Source organism: Eretmochelys imbricata, chromosome 8, assembly GCF_965152235.1.
Source record: "Eretmochelys imbricata isolate rEreImb1 chromosome 8, rEreImb1.hap1, whole genome shotgun sequence".
In the NCBI taxonomy this organism is placed as follows: Eukaryota; Metazoa; Chordata; order Testudines; family Cheloniidae; genus Eretmochelys; species Eretmochelys imbricata.
Genome location: NC_135579.1, coordinates 58,733,423 through 58,756,777, shown reverse-complemented (window position 1 = coordinate 58,756,777; position 23,355 = coordinate 58,733,423).

Below are 23,355 nucleotides of genomic sequence, written 5' to 3'. Positions count from 1 at the left end.
AACAATTGAAACCAAACTTTCTCCTGTCCTCTTTCTTTTCTTATTGTTTGCTATGGCCCTGCCTCAAATATGTCCCTGCTGCTCTCAGCACATCCTTATCATCAGAGTTTGTAAGGTGGTTCTGTGAAGTCAGTCATACGGTTGCCACACCAATGAAATCATCCCTGGCTGGATCTGGGGCTTTTCGAGCTTCTTTACCTTACCCCCGTACTTTTATTCAGCCCAAAGGGGCCAGAGAGAGGTGAGAATCTCACCTGTGGCTCCAAAGGATTTTCTTATTTAGCCACAGAGGTATTAGTGGAGTTGGTTGGGAGTAGGGCCTGATAAAAAAAGCAGAAGGTGGGGATTCTCATGAATCCTGCCCAGCTACCTAGGAGATTTCTGACTTATCCATCCTTGGCCATGGTGGCCTGTTGGGACTAATAAACATGGTTCCGTTGGCTATTTTTGATTACTCCACAAAGGAGAATGTGCAGCAGGAGTTATGTTCAATAGTTCATTCATACAGATGTTTTGCAGAGAAAAGGAAAGTTGGGGGGACTTGTTGGAAGAAGCATGCACTTTGGCTTTTTCCATAGACCTGTTGTCCTTTGCATTGTGCAGTGAGGGAGCATATGGACCGGTTCAGCTGCAAGTAGAGATCTGCTAATGGTTCAAGGAAGGAAAAGGGGAAATAAAACAACAGACTTCCCATGGGCAGAGAATAAAAGTGAATGCATGATATTGGTGTGTGGCATATTTTCATTGTGAACTAAATCTGCAAAAGAATAGTGACATTTTCAAAAGTGGCCACTGATTCTGGGTGTCCAAATTAGGCCTAGACAATTGGGCCCGATCTATCTCATGCTGGACAGATCTAGCTCATGCTGGACACTCAAAAAAGAGGTACACAAAATTGCTGGCCATTTTTGAAATGCATAACTATAATGTTTGGAAGGTTGCCTCTAATTTTTACTGCTTTTCATAAGCATAGCAGTTTCCACAGGCCTGAAAGGCTTCCTACCATTTTGCTGAGGTGAGAATGGCAACTATAAGATAACAGGGTAAGCATATGTTGGACACAACTGGGAAATGGTTTTGTCCAAGGTGAAGTTTTGTCATGTTCTGAGGGACAAACTTTATCTTTCAGGTGCCATAGTCACCAATTTACCAAATGCTGTAAAGACTCACTAAAATAAAAATTGCAGGGTTTGCTCATCATTTATCTATGTAGCTTATATTTTTCTACAGTGCCCATCATGCAGTATGTTATCACCAATAGCCCAGAAACAGAATTTGCTAGTTTGCCAAAGATTTGTAGGAGGCCAGTCCCATCATCATGTCAAAATGGTATTTAAACAATTCACATAACAAAACATTGAATTCTAGCAAAAACTTCCGAAGATATTTGTTTTCACACATGAATATTTGCTAAGACAAAATGGATAGTATGCACAGCTCTCATCCCTCCCAGGGCTAACAGCAGAGAAACAGAAATACCAATATGTAGATTTTTGCAGTAGTTTTGGCTTGGAAATAATTTCAAAATATTCTTCACAGAGTGCATGCTAGATTAGTATAAATTGTCAGCTCTACTTCCTATCTTTGGTTTATTATTAATATATTATTTTTATTTATATCATAGTAGAACCTAAAAGCTCCAATCATGGATCAGCTCTCCACTGTGCTAAGTGCTATACAAACAGAACAGAAAGATGTTCCCTACCCAAAAGGCTTATAGTCTCAATATTTCTATGAAGGAAAGAGAAGATTCTTTCCCTTGACCTCTTGCATTGAATCTTGATGGAAGAGTTATTTGGCGGTCATAGTTTTACAGTGAAGTGAAATTCAAACTGTGATGTTTTGTTCTGTTTGAGGAACCACATTGTAAAGCTCATTGTTAGACACGGTGTGTTAAACTAGATGATTTATTAGTCAATAAACTCTATGTATTAGAAACCAGAGATTGAATGCTCAAAAAGTGGTAAAGATATGAAATCAATAAAGTTATTGGAATAAATGCTTGAGATGAACCTACCACTAGGAGGGTTAAAGATGAAAATTATTTCAAGAAACCCTCTCATTTACTAATGTCTCACACTGTAGAGTCACTCAACAATAAATAAATGATTGATTAAGCGTATCTATCAGCTAGCACAGTTTTCTTTTGTTAAAATGCGATGGGATAAGGTGAGGAGGGGGAAATGTAGCTTTCTTGGAATCAGCCATGGGATGATAATCCCAATCAGAGCCGTCCCTAGGGTATGGAAAATTGGGGCAACCACCCCAGGATCCGCGCATTGGGGGGCCCTGCGTTTTGTGAGTAGGTGGGCAGGGAAGTGAGGCGGAGGGATGGTGAGGGGACGAGGAGCCCCCATACCAACCTCTCCCTTGCCCCAGTGTTTCCTGCCCGCTGGCAGGCAGTGCCAATAAGCGCCTCCTGACAATCAGCTGTTTCGCTGCATCTGGAGGTGATGGGGGAGGAGCGAGAGTGCAGCATGCTTGGGGGTGGGGGAGGAACTAGGCAGAGAAGAGGCGGGTTGGGGCCTTGAGGGAAAGATGGAGTGGGGGAAGAGCTGGGGGGAAGAGCACCCCCCCCAGCACATAGAATCTAGGGACGGCCCTGATCCCAATACAGAGAGATCCCTTGGAGGCATACAGCTGCATACAGGCTTCTTCACCACTCTTCTCCCTGCAGCCTGAATGACTGGAAATAATAATTAAAACATCCATTGGAATAATTTTGTTCTGACTTCCTCCCATTCCATCCAGTCCCAGTCTCATTCTCTTTGCCTTCCCTGAGCCTTGCCAGCCTTCCTTCACTTCTCTCCCCATTTTGGCCCTGATCTGGCAAAGTATGTAAGCAAGTGTCCAACCTTAAGGTTATGGATAGTCCCATTGAACTCAATGTGGCTCTTTCTTTGCTTAAAGTTAGGCATGTTTAAGTGCCTTGCTAAATCTAGGACCTTAAATGTCCCTCTTCACTGCTCTTTGTCCTTCCCGTTCTCTTGCATCTTTTATTAACCTAGAAGCACTTAGGCATTTTTGAAGATTTTCCCCATAGTACATAGGACCAGATTCCAACTAGCATAAACAGGAATAGCTCCAATGACATCAAAGGAGCTCCTATCTACACTCGCTAATGATCTGACCTATCTTTTTTGTTGGTGTGTTTTCGTGTTTGGTAAAGGCTTTTCTCATTTAGCACCTGCATTTCAGTGTTTTTTCTCAGGCTATATTATATTTACCTAATGCAGTGATAATTCATGTCATTCACCAAAGACATTAGATCCATATAATTGTAGAATCATAATTAAACAGTTTTAAAATAGCTTTTTAGTAAAACAATGAATAATTCTGCATTTGCCATTTTTCCATCTCTCCCTTTCCTCTGCACTTGCAGCACAGCTGATAACTATCGTCTTTTTTACTAGCCAGCTGTCTTCATAGCCATCCCATATAATGCTTTTTTGGCTAGTAAGTAATTAGAAAGGACAACAGATACAACTCAAGGACACAGTATACTTTATTTGAGGAACACACTGTCTGGAACACTGAAAGAAATGTTTAATTCAAAGAATCAAATACAATTTGAAATTCACAAACTTTTCTTCAGTAACATTATTTAGATTCTGAGGTACTAAATTTCACACTCTGGCCTGAACATAAAGTTGAGGAGAAAACGAAGAGCAAAAATACTCAAAAATGTAAAGATGGAAATAAATGTCATTACTGAAATTATAGCGTAAAATATTAATTTTCCCTCTCTCCTTTAAAAAGATTTTTTTTCATTTAGAAAAAACAATTTTTTGTCTCAGATACACATATTCTCTTATGAATAAACTAGATGCCAATTAAATTTTCCCCTAAAGTAGAATTCAAATGCACCGTGAGTTTTGTTACTCTTTATTCTTTTTTTAAAAAACTCATTTATTGTCTTGGCAGTTACTGAATTCAATTCAAGAAAATACATTATGTAGCAATCAGACTTCAAAATCCAAATATATAATTTATATATATTTATACTTGTAATGCTGCATAGGCAGCAAAGAATGGTCTTGACACCTAAAATGAAAGGATCTGTACGATTCTGATTTATTGTTTTTTAAATGATTTCTGGCACCATTTAAAAGGACATTTCACATTAGCTAGCTACATTGGTCGCTTTCCCACAAAAAAGAAAGCAGACATAAATGTGTTACCTGGTTTCAAAATCCACACTTTAAATAGTATGGCTTGTATAATCTTCCACCAAATGACACAACAGCCTCTTTGCCCTTATAGAGATTGTAATAAACAAATCTAGGCTGTAAATCATGGGTGGCTACACAGATTTTCATTGTCAATATCTGCTTATTCTTTGCAGCTTGAGTCAGTAAAAGCCTGAAGAATTAAATCAATAAATGTTCACCTATGGGATGCACAAGTTTAAAATGTGTCACTGAATAAAATCACCCAATCTAAGTCTAGAATGTCACATGGATTGGAATAGATTCGGTGCTCCAAGATAGCATGGGGATAAAAGGCATGGAGATGGAAATTTATGGTAGAATATTTATAACCATACTTTCAGGGGAATGAAAAAGGAAACAGTCTTTTTCTGGAGTTGATGGAAACAAACTATCAGCAATCAAGCAACAGCTTGAATTTTCTTAGGCCTATTTGATCATGACCAATATTAAAAAAAAAAGTTTACATGTTTAAGGACCACAGATTTTATTTCTTCACAAATAGGCAGCCAACAATTTTGAACCAAATTCTGTTTCCTTGAGTAAATGTAGCTCCCATACATGTCAATGCATGTGTGCATTTGATGGTGAAATTTAGCATGTTCTCATTTTTGTGTCTCCATTTGAAATTATATTTTTTTAGGAGGAGACTTTTTGAATTCCTTAGGAAAGATCCTGTATATACTGTATTCGTGAATTGGGATAGGAAGAAAGATGTTACAGCTACTGAAAGGTCTTGGGCCTGTCAGAACAAGTTGGGAAGTTAATCCAAGTTATTTTTACCTGGTGGAAGAGTCAAATATTTCTCACTGTAAGGACTTTTCACATTTTGTGGACCAGATTGCTTAGATCTGGACTCATTTGTCAGCCTTGGTAGTAGTAAAGTCAATTTTGGGAGAAGGGACAAACATAGTGTTTCAGATATTGACAATGACTGAGGTTCACCTGGGGCATGTGTGTACTACAACTTGTGAATTCAATCCATACTGCTCCTACCTAGTGAAAACCAGTGAGGAAGCATTGGGTCATTATTAGGGTTGATTGCCACACATTTCTGATAGGACAGACTGTCAGCTCAGCTTCTCTTTGGCTTTATCCACATTAGAGAGATCAGTTGATTATAACATCCCCCAATCAATCAAAATTTATCTCACATCCACAGGGAAAAGTGATTCGTATAATCACAGTGAGGCCACAATGCATTGCAGTTCCTTTGATATCTTGTACGGGTAAAGACACAATTGATAGAGGTTTAAATAGCTATGTGCTTTCATGGAGGCAGGGCACAGCAGAGATCTACACAGGCAGTCCAATTGTTTTGAGGTAAGTTGAAAGTTGTTTTTAACTTGTGGTATAAAGTCCTAAATAATTTGGTCATGGCTACTTAAGAGTCCACCTTTCTCTCCAAACAATATTACATCAACAGGCTCAGCTTAAGATAACAGCTCTCTAGTTCAAACTGAAGGGATGCTGATAGAAGGGCAATCACAGTGAGTGCCCCTTGTCTTCAGAATTTATTTTTCCCTTTGTTATGTGACATCCCAGATATGGTGACCTTTAGGCAAAACTCATCTGCTTTCTCATGGTTGGGGGCATGAGGTGGAGATTCGCTTAGGTCTGAGGAGGTCTTTTTATGGAGATACTTTTGCTACCCCTTTTGTCATATTAGGTTATTGGTTTTGTTTTGTAACTGCACATGAATCCAAAGGATGATCTATAAGTGCCATGTATATACCCAGAAAATAAATTGATGGATAATTTCCTTTGTGGGTAAAACAGGACACTGAATCAGAAAAAGAAAGGTGAAGCAGGATTCCTATTTTCTTCCTTTTCTTATTTTCAATCAGTTGATCCCATCTCTGTCATTTGTTTCACTCTTCAAAATGTGTGCTTAGTTGTTTTCCTCAATCTAATTCAGATTCCCCTGCAATATAGAACTAAGAGAGCCTTGCTAATCGCAAAACCTTTTTCCTTTTGATATGTATTTTGTGCATTTCTATATAGGCAAAAATAAATAAATAAATAAATAAATACTGTACAATGATCCCTACACCCCAGAGAAACAGTTGCTTACAATGAGCCATTTTAAATGACCATCCAATGGATCAGAGAAAGCAAGTTGCACACTACACGTGATCTTTCATTAAAACTAGAAACTTGATCATTTAAAGTGGTCACTCTGAGAGGCAGTAGTCACCTCAAAGTGGTCTTTAGCGCAATTTTACTGTTTCTTTTCCTTGGATTTTAGATAAAGGGACCTTTTTTAAAATTGAATTGGTGTTTCGCTGAGATGGATCTCAAATCTACCCCGTGCTGGGAGATAAAATTAATGACTCTAAGCTGAACTGCAGAGCTGACTTGAGATGACCTTTTCAGAATATAGATGTAGTGGCTGTATTTAAGGAGCAGGGACACCAGAAAAAATATTTTTTTTCTCTCTCTCTCTCAAAAGAAATGCACCAGAGAGAGGACATGAAAAGCACTTTTGTTGACATAAAATCACATTAAAAACTATTAAAAAGTGTTATAAAATGTCAATATATGGACTAAAATATATAATAAAATAAAGCAAAACATGTCTTAAGAGAACATTAAATGTGGATCACTAAAGCTTCACCGCCACCAAGTTCGCTCAAAATATTGTGAACACACCAAGTCAAACAACAAGTATCCAGTTTACAAGTAAATTTCAAAAAAGTGTAATCAATGCACAACTGGGACACAATCAGTGCATGGAATGCCACAGCACACCACACTGCTCTACCCCGGCCATTCTGTTCTGGTGAGATTTCAAAGTGGCTAGTTTTGCCTGACCCAGCAAAAAGTTAGCCAGGCAGGAAACCAGCCAAATGTGAGCACTGTATCTCACTCCAAGAACAAGCAAGAGCATGGAGAAAATCAATCCAAAACTTGCAAAAAGCTGCTTAAGAAAAAAAAAAAGGAATCAACTGGAGCAATGTAGGAAAAAATGAAACACTGTGTCTGAAGCGAAACAAAAGGAGCACTGTGCTGACAGTGTACAAAATGATTGCCATAATGCTATGCATTTCACCAGAGCGCTATGCAAGTCACCGGAGCGCTTAGGAAGAGGAAGTTTGTACATTATCCTCCAAGGTTGGGACATAGAGTCACCCAAGGGCAGAGGTATCCTTCAGGCTGTGTCAGGGAGATCATAGATGGGGGCATGATGCCACACCTTGACACACATAACATAGAGCTGCGTCTTGGTCATGTTGCAAGAGGAACGTTCACCAAACCCTTCCAGGACAACAATCTTCTTGGTTCACAAGGATCTCATCCACAGAAGGGGAGATAGCTAGTGAGAGGAATTCCCCCTGGAAGAATAATCTCCGCAAATGTTGAGCCGCCTGCTGAGGGAGTGCTGCCTGGAATTCAGAAAGGACATTATCCAAAAAACACACAGTCCAAATTCTGGTCTGAACAGCAAGAGCTGTCACTGACTTCCAGGTTAAACAACTAGGAACAATCACATGAGACAGCTTGTTCAACCCAAACTGAGTAAAGGCAGAAAACAGCTCCTGGAAGAGAGAACTTCAGAGGGAAATAGAAGGTTAAAAACAAGTGGCTCTTCCAGGAGTCATAAACTGGAATATGCCTGGTCCGGTCACACACCTCACAGAAATGATCAGACATTAAAAAGACCATTAAGGAATGAAGGCAAATCTAGACTCTGTAATTGACCAGGTGCCAACAAAAATAGGTAAGAGACAAAGCCCATTCCCCAGCATGATGGAAGAGAGGGGAGACAAGGGACTTACAGGGCAGTGGGGAGTCAGAGTACAGCAACCGCTGAGCAGACCAGAGGTGAAAGGCTGCCACCCTGCTTATTAAATCAATGAGCCCATGGCCCCCTTCATCTAATGGCAAGAACAGCAAAGCATGGTGTAACTGGTGTCTGTTCTGGAAAAATGGTTAATAAGCCCCTGAATCTGGTCCAAAAGGCCTGGGGCAGGGTTAAGACACAGTAGACGGTGCCACAACATTGAGGCTATGAGGTTTCTGGCAATCAAAACCTGTCTCTGAAAAGATAATCCAGGAAGGAGCCAGTGCCATTTCTGCAAGCGGACTTGCACCTTCTCCTCAACCCTCTTCCAGTTCCTTAACATATATAGTTTAGATCCAAAAGAGAACCCCCCCCCACCCCAACACTATAATCCCAGACATGTCCCATTGCCATTGTTGGGGCAACACTGCCAAGAGCCCAGTAAGCGCAAACTGCTCTTAGCTCAGTTAATGTGGGGAGAAGACACCTGTTCGTACACTTGTCAACAAATGCAAAGTGCTTGCATGTCACTGTCAGACGTGATATAAACGGAGATATCATCAGCATAGCCCAAGAGACCAACCGGGAAGGTATCTGGCACACCTGGCACAGAAAGGCCAGTCAGACAGCTTCTGCGGATCTGCAGAAATGTCTCCAAACTAAGAGGATACAGAATCCCACACAGAGGACAACGCCTCTGCAAACTAGGAAGTAGTGGCTAAAATCCCCATTAATCTTGAGTCCACTAAAAACACTATGGTACAATAAAAAAAAAATATATGAGGACAACACTGGCCCAATCCCAAAAGCTTCTAATGTTTTTAAAAGATATCTGTGGTTAATGCTATCAAAGGCCTTCTCTTGGTCCATTGAGATAAGCTCTACAGATCACAAAAAGTTTGATAACAGTAAAAATATCATGAATTAAAAACAAATTATCAAAAATATATCTGTTAGCAATACAATGTGTTTGATCAGGGTGTATTAAAGAGGATAAACAGTCCTTCAGCTGGTTGGTTAAGGCCCTGGATAAAATTTTATAATCAGAGCAGAGAAGGGAAATAAGTTTCTAATTCCATAAGGCACAGAGATCCCCATTTTTGTGCAGAAGGGTGACCACTGACTGCAGCAATTGAGGGGCATCTTTTCCTCCTGGATACATTCCAGCACCACTAGAAAAAAAAAATCAGAACCAAAAGAATACCAGAAACACTTATAAAATTCAGATGGCAGCCCATCACAATACCTGGCACCTTGCCTATAGAGAGCTGCTTGTACTGCAACACAAAGCTCTTGCAATGACAGTGAGGTGTCCTGGTACTGCTGTTCCTCAGCAGTCAGATAGGATACTTCCTGGTGCAGCTCCTCCATTGCCAGCACATCACAGGCTTCAGGCAAATACAGAGTGCTGTAAAAGGAAACAGCTGCTTTCCAGATCTCAGCAGGGTCAGCTGTCAGACAACCATCCAGCAGCCATAGGCAAAAAAAAATCTGTCGACTGTCCATAGACTTTTTCTCCAACCCCAAAGAAGAACCTTGTAGAAGCACCAATTTCATGCAGCTGAGTAAAGTGGGACCTAACCAGGGCTCCTTGCATCTTATCTTCTAACAAGCATCTCAGGAGCAGGTACTTATCAGTTAAGGTTGGGTGAGTCTGCACTGGGTTTCCCACATCAAGGTTGACATGAATTCCAGAGCACTCATGGCCTGAAGCAAGGACTGTATGGCAGCCTGGGTATCCTACTTGCAGACTAGTTGGATCTGGACCTTTCTGACATCTCACCACTGTCTCAGGACTCATACAGGGAATTGGGCTGCCACCAACACTCCCAAAGCACAGCAAACATCTATGTTAAATTGAAGTCCTGTAATATCTTGGTATTAAAGCCCCAGTGGGAAGCACAGCCAGGAAGAAGGAGAGAGACACTTAGAGACATAATGATGATCGGACAAGTGAGCTTGAGGCATAGAAGTCCAAACATACATATTTGCAAGGGCCTTCATGGTAAAAAAAAAAAAAAGTGAACCAATCTAACCCAAAACCTGGCTGGGAGTAGCCTTCAGCCAAGAGTACTGGGTAACAGTGGGGTGAGAGAACCTCCAAACATCTACCAGCCCAAAGGTCTTCAGAAAGCAATATACTTCCCCGGATGACTGAGGATGTGAGTCCTTATGGTTCCTGTCTAAAACAATGTACAGTGCAATTGAAATGCCACCCCCCCCAGGACAACAACAGTAACAGGGTCACAGCTATGCATGGCAAGGGCAAGTGTTGGCAGATAGGAGGTACAATCTCACCCCAGAGTAGGGGCATATTCAGGAAAAAGGTTAAAAACAACAGTGCTAATACTCACAATGCCAGGGGAAGACAGTACTCCACTGGGAGGTCCAGGAATTATGCCACCACTCAAAGAAATACTATCCTTCTTCTCAGAGCACACAGCTGAATCCTCAGCCACTGCCAGCAGGTGAGGTGCCTTCAGAGTCTTAGCCTTTCTAGAAATTGTCCTGCATAAATTCATCTCATTGGTCTGTTCTTCTTCCTCATCCTCGTCCCAGCCTGTACTACTCATTATCCTGGAATCCCACATTCTTACCAGAGACCCCGAGCCAGCAGTGTATGGGCAGGAACCCCTCAAATGACCAGGATAACCACACAGGAAGCATTTGATATCTTCAAAAGGTAGCAAACACTGTATAATCCACCCCATCAATGTGGTGCTTTAAAACCAGGTTCAAGGGCTGTTCAGGGTTATTTAGAACCATGTAAACCTGGCGCTGGAATGACATAACGTGCCTCTCATTTGGGTTCTTGCAGCCTAATGGAATCATCCTACCAATAAAAACTACCTTCCTATAATGGGAAAGCTCAGACACTAGCATCTCATTGTGAAGGAAGGGGTGAGGGGGACACTGGAAAAAAAAAACATTCATAGTAGAAATAAACAAGGGGAAAACTTGAACAAAACACTCCTTGACCCAGAGTCTCTCCTGTGCCAAACGATTCACAGACTGCTTCTGGGCCAGGAAAATCACTATAGATTTACTCATTCAAGATGCAGATTTTATATCAGCACAGTCAATAACATTACCTACACTCGGCAACACACCCTTCGCCATGCAGGAGACAGCAAGTATGCATCAAAGCCTATGCTTGAGGGTCAAACCACTAAATACATCTGAAGTGTACCCCATGGAGTAACCCCCACCCCTCCATGGAAAAAGTGTATGTATGAGGGGAACCAACAGCACCCCTAAAACAATGAAACAGCAAGTAACAAAACAAAAAGAGAATCAGAGCTAGTGCACACAGCACACACTAAACATAGGCTCAGTCCCAAAATCCTCAGAGAGAAAGAGAGACAGAAAGAGATGAAAAAACACTAAAAGCCATCAGATGGGAGTTGGAAATTCACTGTTGTTGCTGTCTCAGACTTTCACTAACATCTCTTTGGGGGGCAAGGCTTAAATAAATAACAATAAAGAGGAAGGAGAGTCTTTTGTATGAAGAATGGAGCTGAGATTTAAGAGATATGGGTTCAGCTCCTAGATCTACCAGAGACTTGCTGTGTGAGGCTGGTCAAATCATTTTGCCTTTCTTAACTGTGAAATAAGTTCTAAGACTTCCCTTCTGTCCTGTCTATTGAAACTGTAATCTTTGTCTGTACTGTGTGTGGCCAACATGTAGCATAATAGGAACCCAATCTCAGTTGAGCATTACTTTAATACGTGTAATTAAAACAAAACACACACAACCACCAACCAAAACCCCTACTACTTGGAAGCATAGTCTTTATCAAAAATGAGTGACCAATAGTCATTCCATGGCAAATTCTGTCCTTTTGTGTGCAGCCTTACAGTTTAGTTGCCCTACTTTGCTTATTTCAATGGGCAGTGCTGGAGCAACTCAGACAGAATTTAGACTACTAGATATGAAGATTTCACTGTTTCCAAAACAAAGAATGTTTAATGTGCCTGAACTCTGGCTAGAATTGTTCTCAACTCTTATTAAAAGAGTTAAGAATGTGCTTTCTTATATTAGATTCCAGGAGAGGTTACATTTATCTGTCAGTGCTAAATACAGCATTCAGGAGACCTGTTTTCCAGTTTGGGTGGGCCATTTCTCGGTTTAAAATAGATTGGGCATGGTACAATAACTTCTATGAATGCATGACTATATCCTTCCATTTGGACATACTCAAATTGTCAAGTTCACTTAATACTCCAGAGTTTTTTATTAAATTATCTGCGGACATGGATCTGGAGCAAAATCACCTTCCAGGTTTCTGAAATCAATCCAAATAGCATAAAGTTTAATTTTCCACTTACAGTACTTGTATTTGCCTATTGGTATATTTCCTTTTTTGTCTGCTGTGAGAACTGAAACTGCAGACTTTGCCCGTAAGCAGGGCATTGACTTTAGTGTCATTCACAATTATAAAGATTGCATTTGCTTCCTGATGGTTCGGTTTTAAATGAATCATAACGTTTTTGAAGGTTTCATTTCATGGGCATCTGCATTTCTGGCATTAAGTCAGTGGTTCTCAAACTAGGACTCCACTTGTTCAGGGAAAGCCCCTGGCGGGCCAGGCCAGTTTGTTTACCTGCCGCGTCCGCAGGTTTGGCCGATCGCGGCTCCCACTCGCTGCGATTCACTGCTCTAGGCCAATGGGTGCTGCAGGAAGGGCAGCCAGCACATCCCTCAGCCCGCGCTGCTTCCCGCAGCCCCCTTTGGCCTGGAGCGGTGAACCGCAGCCAGTGGGAGCTGCGATTGGCCAAACCTGCGGACACGGTAGGTAAACAAACCTGCCCGGCCCCCCAGGGGCTTTCCCTGAACAAGCGGCGGCCCTAGTTTGAGAACCACTGCATTAAGTGGTACAAGGTGTTTGTGGTCATCCCCTTCCTTTAGGTGTCATGATCTTCAGACATTTATTGGCTTTCTAAAATGTGCCCTAATGTCTTTCAGGGCACAGTGGCAGTTTAAAAAATAAATAAAAATGAAATGCTGTATTAATTCCAAGCAGCAAAAGGAAAGGGACAAACAAACAATCCTCTCACACACCGAAACACCTTCTCAATTAAACCACTGAAAAAATTGTGTGCTTTCTTGTTATTGGACCATGGGGAAGCACGTTCCAGCGTCAAAGGCCCTTCACTGAGATAACCCTGGAAATATCTAAATCTAAGCCTTGCTAGTTTAAGGGCTCTAGCTCCCTCCAACTGCAATAGTAACTGGTGGAAGGAAAGAGGCAAACAGTAGTACCAGTTGGTCAAGCCAGTTATGAAAGGATTTACATATCAAAGTCAAGATCAACCACTTAAATTGCGCCCAGGAGTGATTAACATGACAGCACTGTTTTGGGAAGGTTAATATATTATGTTCCTTGTGGCTATTACTGCCCAGACGATGAGTAACCAAATTTCTACCAGCTCAGCTATAGTCGTTAAGCAGAGCATATTACAGTAAGCCAGTCTAGATGCTTGAAAGGTATGAACTACTGTGGTGAAATCACAAATGCTTAGGTACAGAAGAAGGCCATTGGTCAGCATGGGAGAGAATTTTAAAGCACACCTGGTTTGCCTGCTTTCCCCAGCTATTTCTAACTCTTCTCCCTCTCAGAACTCTTATGCAAGGTTCACATATTCAGACAAATCAGTTTTTAGATTACCAAAACAGTCTTTCACAAAGGAAATACTTTGGACACTTAAAAAACCCCAACCTTTAAAGTACCCTTTTCTGAAGCTATGGATATACTGTCTACAGTTGCTTATAACTAAAACAGTTTTTATAAAAAATTAAATATACAGTTGCATATTAAAAGGCACTCTTAGGCAAAAAATGCTTACTATTAAGAATGGGCAAACCTAGTGGAGTGAGGAGATTGATCATAACTTGCAATAAGACAAAGTCACAAGTTGATAGATTCGTGGGCAGCGTGCAGATGAGATGGTCACAAGTACATGAAACATTTATTTGTCACATACCCTTTTACTTTAATATGTAGCCACCACCTTCACATATGGGATGTGTGTATATTAACAGAAAAAACACCCTCTTCATTGCTATCAGTTAAGAGTGTCATAGAAAGGACTGGGTAGACACATCAAACACGGACCATAATCTCTGTGGATGCTGCGTGGCTCTGTTTTTATTAAGTTAATCACTGCATACAGTTGATCAAGCCTAGCAACCATTTTTTTGAAAAAAAAAATACTGATTTTCACATTAAGTTCTATTACATCTCATTAAGGTTATTAGAGTTTCTCCTTTTATAGGATTCACAGCAATAAACAGTTGCTATCTGAGAACAAAATTAGTTTTCATTTCCTAGCAAAGATGGACTCACAGTGTGAGGGCCCAGCAAAAAACAATGAGGATGGGTGTCAATGGGAAATCCTCACAGCTACATACCACCGGGTCAGGCAACAGTGGAAAATATTCACCTCATTTACATGCAGTAATAGCTTAATTCTTGTTTGTAAACACAGCTGTTATTCCATGGGAAAGGTTGCCCCCAAGCATGGAAATAAAATGCTTTTCTAACTTACCAAACTCACTCATCTGCAACTGTATATAACTTATAAATGCCAGCAAGTATGTATTCTGTCCACATACATTAGAAGTCGTTAGTGTTGTAGAAAATCATAGTGTTACTGACCAGATCTGTAACCAAAAGGGAAAATGGTAAACCTCAAATCTTAATTAGAAGTCCATCTTAAAAAGTTAATGATTCCTCCTACCCCCTTCCTGTCTGCTTAGAGGATAAGAGAAAGGACAGCAATAGTGCATAAAGATTAAATGGCATGAAACCAATCTTATGGGTTCAATTAATTAAGAATCAGCTACACTCCCACTGCAGCAACAAAATGAAAGAAAACTGTTATGTCAGACACATTTCAGCTATCCCCAAAAGTCACCACTTCTCTCCTCTAAAATAGAACCCTCATGTTAAAAGCAAAAGATAAATACATTTAAAAAGTCACAGTATCCATTAAACATCAGAAGAGAAGGAAAGAATAAATACATAAAGGAACATATTTCTTGTCTATGTCATCTAGAACATTTTATTTCATAATAAGCATTTTAAATGAAAAACATTATCTGGTATGTGCCTGTTGACCAATTTCAGCTTGAGAAACCTAAACATGGGAGAAGTTGCTTCAGAGTAACAGCCGTGTTAGTCTGTATTTGCAAAAAGAAAAGGAGTACTTGTGGCACCTTAGAGACTAATCAATTTATTTGAGCATAAGCTTTTGTGAGCTACAGCTCACTTCATCGGATGCATACTGTGATGAAGTGAGCTGTAGCTCATGAAAGCTTATGCTCAAATAAATTGGTTAGTCTCTAAGGTGCCACAAGTACTCCTTTTCTTTTATATTAATTTTTAATAGAACTGCAGTATTGTACATTTGAATCACTCAGCATAATTATGATAGTTGCAAGACTGAAGGCAAGCGTTCTTTTAATGGGTATGTTCTCAACATTTTCCAAACTGACGGGCACCCTAGCATAAAGATAGAACTGCAGGAGATGCACCACTCCTGTCAAGGATGACTTTGTCCCAATCTCTTTGACACTGTAATTAATGTAGCATGTATGCCTTGATTGAGGGCAGGTCTACACTACTGCTTAAGTCTATCTAACTTAGGTCTCTCTGGGGTGTGAAACCCCACCGCGATCTCTCCCTGAGTGATGCAAGTTTTGTGCGGTCCACACCAGCACTGTGTCAGCGAAAGATGCTCTCCCACCAACATAGCTTATGCTTTTCACCAAGGTGAAGTAATTATGCCAATGGAAGAGCACTCTCCCGTTGGCATAGTGAGTCTTCACCGGACGTGCAGCTGCGCTGATACAATGCTTAGTGTAGACTTGCCCAAGTGACTTAAATAGTAGAAACCATTTGCTGCCCAAAACAATGGAACACTAGCCCCTTGTCTACACGGCAGATTTAATTGATGGAGTAATAAGATTGCTGGAGAGCATGAGAAATGATATCCAGACCCAAATGAAGCAAGGGTAAGGCAGACAAGAAAGCACTCTCCTGCAGAAAAGGACTCCTGGCAAGTAGATCATGCTTATTTGGGGGAGGGTCTTGAGGCTGAGGGGGGCCAGTACAGGCTAGAGCAAGTTAGGGTTGTGTGGAAGAAGCCCTATAGAGAGGGCTTAGGAAGTCTTCTGGAGCCCTGTTGGAAACGGGGAGAAGATTGATAACTCGACCTGGAACGGTAGGCCAAGATAGATGGACTTTGTCAGTTTAGTGCTCAGAGTATGCTTTATGAAGACTGCAGGGAAGAGAAGTATAACTTGCCCAGGTGGAGAGACTGGGAAAGGACTGTGTTAGTCCCTGGGAAAGTAGAAAAAGGAACTGTGTTTTAATTTAGGAGTTAATAAAACCAGCTTTGAAGAAGTAGGTTCTTCCATGGTACTGACCTCATGTGTATGCTTAAAAATGTTTCTTAGAGAATGAGCACCATGGGTTAGGTGACTCTAGAGACACCGCTGACCAGTAGGGGGTGCTCCTGCACAGGTCCAGCCCCCAACAAGCACCTCACACAATGGAGTCCTGGTCCATGGCTTGGGTTCCTAGGCACAGCAGCCATACAAATAAATAATGAGTATTTAAACTTTGTAAGTTTAAGACTCAGTCATATACTTTTCTGTGCGCCCATACAGGAGAGTAAGATGGTACAGGATCCACGTTACTTTCTTGTGGGTTGCCAGCACAAAGGAGTAAATGGACTTCCTACATTCCCATACAACCGCATTTGCTCCAACCCCTCAGACAGAGACAAACACCTACAAGATCTCTGTCAAGCTTTCTTACAACTACAATACCCACCTGCGGAAGTAAAGAAACAGATTGATAGAGCCAGAAGAGTTCCCAGAAGTTACCTACTACAGGACAGGCCTAACAAAGAAAATAACAGAACGCCACTAGCCGTCACCTTCAGCCCCCAACTAAAACCCCTCCAACGCATTATTAAGGATCTACAACCTATCCTAAAGGATGACCCAACACTCTCACAAATCTTGGGAGACAGGCCAGTCCTTGCCTACAGACAGCCCCGCAACCTGAAGCAAATACTCACCAACAACCACATACCACACAACAGAACCACTAACCCAGGAACTTATCCTTGCAACAAAGCCCGTTGCCAATTGTGCCCACATATCTATTCAGGGGACACCATCACAGGGCCTAATAACATCAGCCACACTATCAGAGGCTCGTTCACCTGCACATCCACCAATGTGATTTATGCCATCATGTGCCAGCAATGCCCCTCTGCCATGTACATTGGTCAAACTGGACAGTCTCTACGTAAAAGAATAAATGGACACAAATCAGATGTCAAGAATTATAACATTCATAAACCAGTCGGAGAACACTTCAATCTCTCTGGTCACGCAATCACAGACATGAAGGTCGCTATCTTAAAACAAAAAAACTTCAAATCCAGACTCCAGCGAGAAACTGCTGAATTGGAATTCATTTGCAAATTGGATACTATTAATTTAGGCTTAAATAGAGACTGGGAGTGGCTAAGTCATTATGCAAGGTAGCCTATTTCCTCTTGTTTTTTCCTACCCCTCTCCCCCCAGATGTTCTGGTTTAACTTGGATTTAAACTTGGAGAGTGGTCAGTTTGGATGAGCTATTACCAGCAGGAGAGTGAGTTTGTGTGTGTATGGGGGTGGGTTTTTGGAGGGGGGTGAGGGAGTGAGAGAACCTGGATTTGTGCAGGAAATGGCCTAACTTGATTATCATGTACATTGTGTAAAGAGTTGTCACTTTGGATGGGCTATCACCAGCAGGAGAGTGAATTTGTGTGGGGGGGTGGAGGGTGAGAAAACCTGGATTTGTGCTGGAAATGGCCTAACCTGAAGATTACTTTAGATAAGCTATTACCAGAAGGACAGTGGGGTGGGAGGAGGTATTGTTTCATATTCTCTGTGTATATATAAAGTCTGCTGCAGTTTCCACGGTATGCATCTGATGAAGTGAGCTGTAGCTCACGAAAGCTCATGCTCAAATAAATTGGTTAGTCTCTAAGGTGCCACAAGTACTCCTTTTCTTTTTGCAAATACAGACTAACACGGCTGTTACTCTGAAACCTACATTCCCTTAGTGCCATATGCAGGTCCATCTGCATCATCAGAGCCTTCAGCAGCTACTGCTGGGCTGCTACTCCTTTGCCAACATTGCTGGGAAGGGTACTGGTGGACAAGGGCAGGAGATTGGCAGATGCTTAACTCTATCTCCTCACATGCCAGCCTATACACTCGTTCCAGTCATGGTGCAGAAGGAGAATTTGCACTAGCAAAAGAACTGGCAAGGATTATTTTTCTGTAGAGCAAGCATTATTTCACCTGTCAGTCACAATCGGATTCCTAACCTACTCCAGGGAGAGCACAAATACTCCCTACCCATAGGTTGGATTGCTAGGTTATAATATGGCCCTCAGAAACTAATCTGTTAAAATAGGTTAAATTTAACTTTCTGCATTCCAGATCATGCAAACAAACAAACAAGATGGGACTTTTGCTATGAAACAGATATTCAAAGAAATATTAAACATATCAGTATTAATGGGTTTTTACAATACTTGAACATGTTAAATGTCAGTTACAATATGAAATAAGAAAGTAAAATGTATATATACCTGCAATGTACTTTAAATTAAATGTAAAAATAAATCAAGAGGAAAGAAGAATAAAAGCCATTGCTATTAGGGCCTGTTCCAAAGTCCACTGAAATTGGTGTTAAGACACCCATCGAGTCTTTGAGAGTAAGTAGGTCACAGTATGAATATGGTGAAGGGGCTAACTTAACCAATCTACAGCACTGGTTCTCAAACTATAGACAACAAACTTTTCGCTTGTTCAGGGAAAGCCCCTGGCGAGCTGGGCTGGTTTGTTTACCTGCCGTTTCTGCAGGTTTGGCCAATTGCTTTAGATAAATATATAATTAAACAAGCCTTTCAAACAATCAGAATTATATACAATTTGCAAGTGCCAAATCCAATATTATGTCCATACAATGCTATATTTTTAGTTTCACCTTATGAAAGGAATTATTCCCGATCAGGTCACAGCATTTTGGACATGTGAATTTCTACTGCTTCTAGAAGTTAATATTTATCATTAGAGGAGGAAGATGTATGAGTGGATATACAGATTGAGACAGAAGAGCTTGGAGATCAGGGCAGCTAGTTGTGCTTTTAAAACTGGGTTGAATTTTGTATAATTGTTATCCACAAAAGATCACGATCAAACCTCACAGACTAGGACCAGACACACACAATTACCCTTTCGGAAGCTCCAGATGAAAATATTTCACAGCCTCCCGTTGATTTTTGGAATTGTGCTATGAACTACCACAATTGTCTATTATTATTATACTACTTCTTGGTGCAATGGTTCCCCAGAAGGAGTCAGCAGAAACCAGAAGAAGAATGCTAATGAATTTTACTGGAATTTCCACTAGGGACACCCCCAAGACACTTATTAGGGCTCTCATTGAAATAAATGAATACAGATTCTCCCCATTCCTGTCCTACATGGGACAGTCAATCTAGTTTTACTAGAAGCAAAAGAAGCTAGTGCTATGACCTGGAAGCCTTTGCAACTGATGTGTTTCAGTATCATTCTGCTCTAGACTGACAAATTAGAATGAGTGGCAAGGTCATTCAGAGGATTACTTCTCTAACCCAATTTAAGTGAGCAGTGTGGGGACTAGGCCGCGTGCAGTCCAGCAAGACCCAATTAGCTGAAGTCAGCCTGAGTTTTATGTTGAGAGGACCCATTACAACTGTACCTTTAATTTTAATTAAACAAACCCTTTACCTTTATCATTTATAATAACTACAACTGTCCTGGGAGAATTATGCTTTATAACTTGCTTGTGAATGAATATTCTGATCATTTAAAGTTAACTTTTACATCACTCAACTTGGCTATACTTGTCCTCAGTAAACTGCACTCAGGACCCGAAGACAAATATACATTTCGACAGCTGCTCATCTCTCTCATTACATTTGAAGAGTGATTCAACCACTCTCTTAACTGACTAATGAACCCATAACTTCTACGATGAAACTGTTTGAAGTTAGTATTCCAATTGCTTGTCCCCTCTCCACCACCTCCACTTTATCACCCTGCCAAGTACCATTTTTCTCTTTTGTCTCCTGGATTTGACATCTACCCGACCTCTCTTTCACTTAGCTTCCCTACTGCATGCCACCTCTCAACTGTCAGTTCCCACGTTCTCACCTGGGAAAAAGAACCTCATTACTCTCCTCAGGCACCAGTCTCCATAAAAACCCTGGACACCTTCCCCATTTGCCCCAATCAAGGCCTTCAGAACATTAAGATACCAAGCATTATTAGTTGCTAATTCCCCTTCATTTTTTTTAATTGTTAATTATCCAGATCTAGCATGGACAAAGCTAAAGGGACACTACTTTAATATGGATATAAACAAATAACACATGTATGTAGAGACAAAATTAGAAAGGCCAAAGCACAAAATGAGATTAAACTAGCTAGAGACATGAAGGGTAACAAGAAAACATTCTACAAATACATTAGAAGCAAGAGGATGGACAGGGTAGGCCTGTTACTCAATGAGGGGGAATGAAGAAACAAAAGAAAATGTGGAAATGGCAGAAGTGTTAAATACCTTTTTTGTTCAGGTTTTTACAATAAGTTTAGTAGTGATTGGATGTGTAACATAGTGAATACCAGTGAAAATGAGGTAGGATCAGAGGTTAAATAGGGGAAGAACAAGTTACAAATTACTTAGACAAGCTAGATGTCTTCAAGTCACCAAGGCCTGATGAAATACTTCCTAGAATACTCAAGGATCTGACTATGGAGATATCTGAGTCATTAACAATTATCTTTGAAAAGTCATGGAAGAAGGGAGAGATTCCAGAGGACTGGAAAAGGGCAAATATAGTACCCATCTATAAAAAGGAAAATAAGGACAACCCAGGGAATTACAGACCAGTCAGCTTAACTTCAGTATCCAAAACCATAATGGCACAAATAATCAAGCAATCAATTTGCAAACACCTAGAAGATAGGATAAGTAACAGTCAGCATAGATTTGTCAAGAACAAACCAACCTAATAGCTTTCTTTGACAATGTAACAAGCATTATGGATAGGGGGGAAGATGTGGTATATCTTGACTTTAGTAAGTCTTTTGATATGGTCTCACGTGACCTTCTCATAAACAAACTAGGGAAATGCAACCTAGAGGGAGCTACTAAAAGGTGGGTGCAGAACTTTTTGGAAAGCCATCCCCATAGAGTGGTTCATAGTGAAGATGGAAGGGCATATCAAGTGGGGTCCCTCAGGGATCAGTTCTATTCAATATCTTCATCAATGATTTAGATAATCACACAGAGTACACTTATAAAGTTTGAGGATCATACCAAGCTGGAGGGGTTGCAAGCGCTTTGGAGGATAGGATTAAAATTCAAAATGATCTGGACAAATTGCAGAAATGGTCTGACATAAATAAGATGAAATTCAAGAAGGACAAACGCAAAATACTCCACTTAGGAAAGAACAATCAATTGCACACATACAAAATGGGAAATGACTGCCTAGGAAGGAGTACTGCAGAAAGGGATCTGGGGATCATAGTGGATCACAAGCTAAATATAAGTCACCAGAGGAACGCTATTGCAAAAAAAGTGATCATTCTAGGATGTATTAGCAGGAGTGTTTTAAACAAGACATGAGAAGTAATTCTTCCGCTCTACTCCATGATGATTAGGCCACAATTGGAGTATTGTGTCCAGTTCTGGGAACCACATTTTAGGAAAGATGTTGACAGTTAGAGAAAGTCCAGAGAAGAGCAATGGAAATGATTAAGGGTCTAGAAAACATGACCTATGAGGGAAGATTGAAAAAAAAAGGGTTTGTTTAGTTTGCAGAAGAGAATACTGAGTGGGGAAATGATAACAGTTTTCAAGTACATTAAAATTGTTACAAGGAGGAGAGAGAAATATAGTTCTTGTTAACCTCTAGGGAAAGGACAAAAAACAACGGGCTTAAATTGCAGCAGGGGCAGTTTAGGTTGGATGTTCGGAAAAACTTGCTACCTGTCAGGGTGGTTAAGCACTGGAATAAATTGCCCTGGGAGGTTGTGGAATCCATCACTGGAGATTTTTAAGAGCAGGTTAGACAAACACCTGTCAGGGATGATCAAGATAAAACTTAGCCCTGCCATGAGTGCAGGGGACTGCACTAAATGACCTCTTGACCTCTTCCAGTCCTCTGATTCTACTTCAGTGATTATCTTAATGATTATGTCATTCAGTAGCTTGGCATAAGAGCAAAGAATTTCTTTTACATATCCAAACACCTTAAGAATAGCTCCTCTTAAAATTTTAACTTTATTTCTTCCATTGTTTTGTAAATCTAGAATAGCTCTGGAGTGTTTGGTAGGAACACAGTTTTATGCTTTACATTAAAACTGTGAGAGAATTCATTAATTTCAAGTCCTCATTTATGCATATACGTATTATTTTGGAGAATAAAATAATTCATCACTGCTTTGGCTTCTAACTGTCCATATTACTCTTTGCTTTTAACAATTACAGTAATTACTCAAAGAACTTAAAAACAAACAAACAAACAAAAACCCCAAACAAACAATGCACTGCTTCTGTTGATACTAAGTCAAGAATTCATAAGAACTGGCACAGGTATGTTTAAGGGCAAAGATATACTGCATATAGGATGTGATCCAAAGCTCTGTTAAATCAATGGAAAGGCAGCCATTAACTTCACTGGGCTTTAGATCAGGCCCTTCATTTACAAAAGCAAACCAAAACAAAAAAAAAAACCCATGCAATTCAAGCTTTTATTTTGGTATTTTCTCCAGAACACAAGCTTCCATTTAAACTGGGGTGAGAAGAAAACCTTAGCAAGGCTTCTGATTTTTCAGATGCCTTCAACAATGGAAATTGTTAACAGTTGCATGGCTCATGCCCCAAAGAGGAAAAAGAGCACTGACAGGTGTGAACTTTCCCATTTATCTTAAAGAGTTATGAACTCTTAAGGCCCATTTAGCAGAAGCAGTGATTGGTCCTGGAAACACACCTAGAATGTAACTGGCTGAACAAAATTTAACAGCAATGCAGAATTTCTCTGTGGTACCTGAAAGAATGAGACTGAATTGGGAAACAATGCAATCCCAGTTTCCTGCATCTGCCCTCCTGTCTCAGTCGCAGATTGATCCCTTACTCGCCACTGCTGCTTTGCTTAATCCCCCACACAGCCTGAAACAAGCCTCTCACTCCACTGATGCTTCTTGAATCCCTGTGACTCATCCTATCCTCACCTT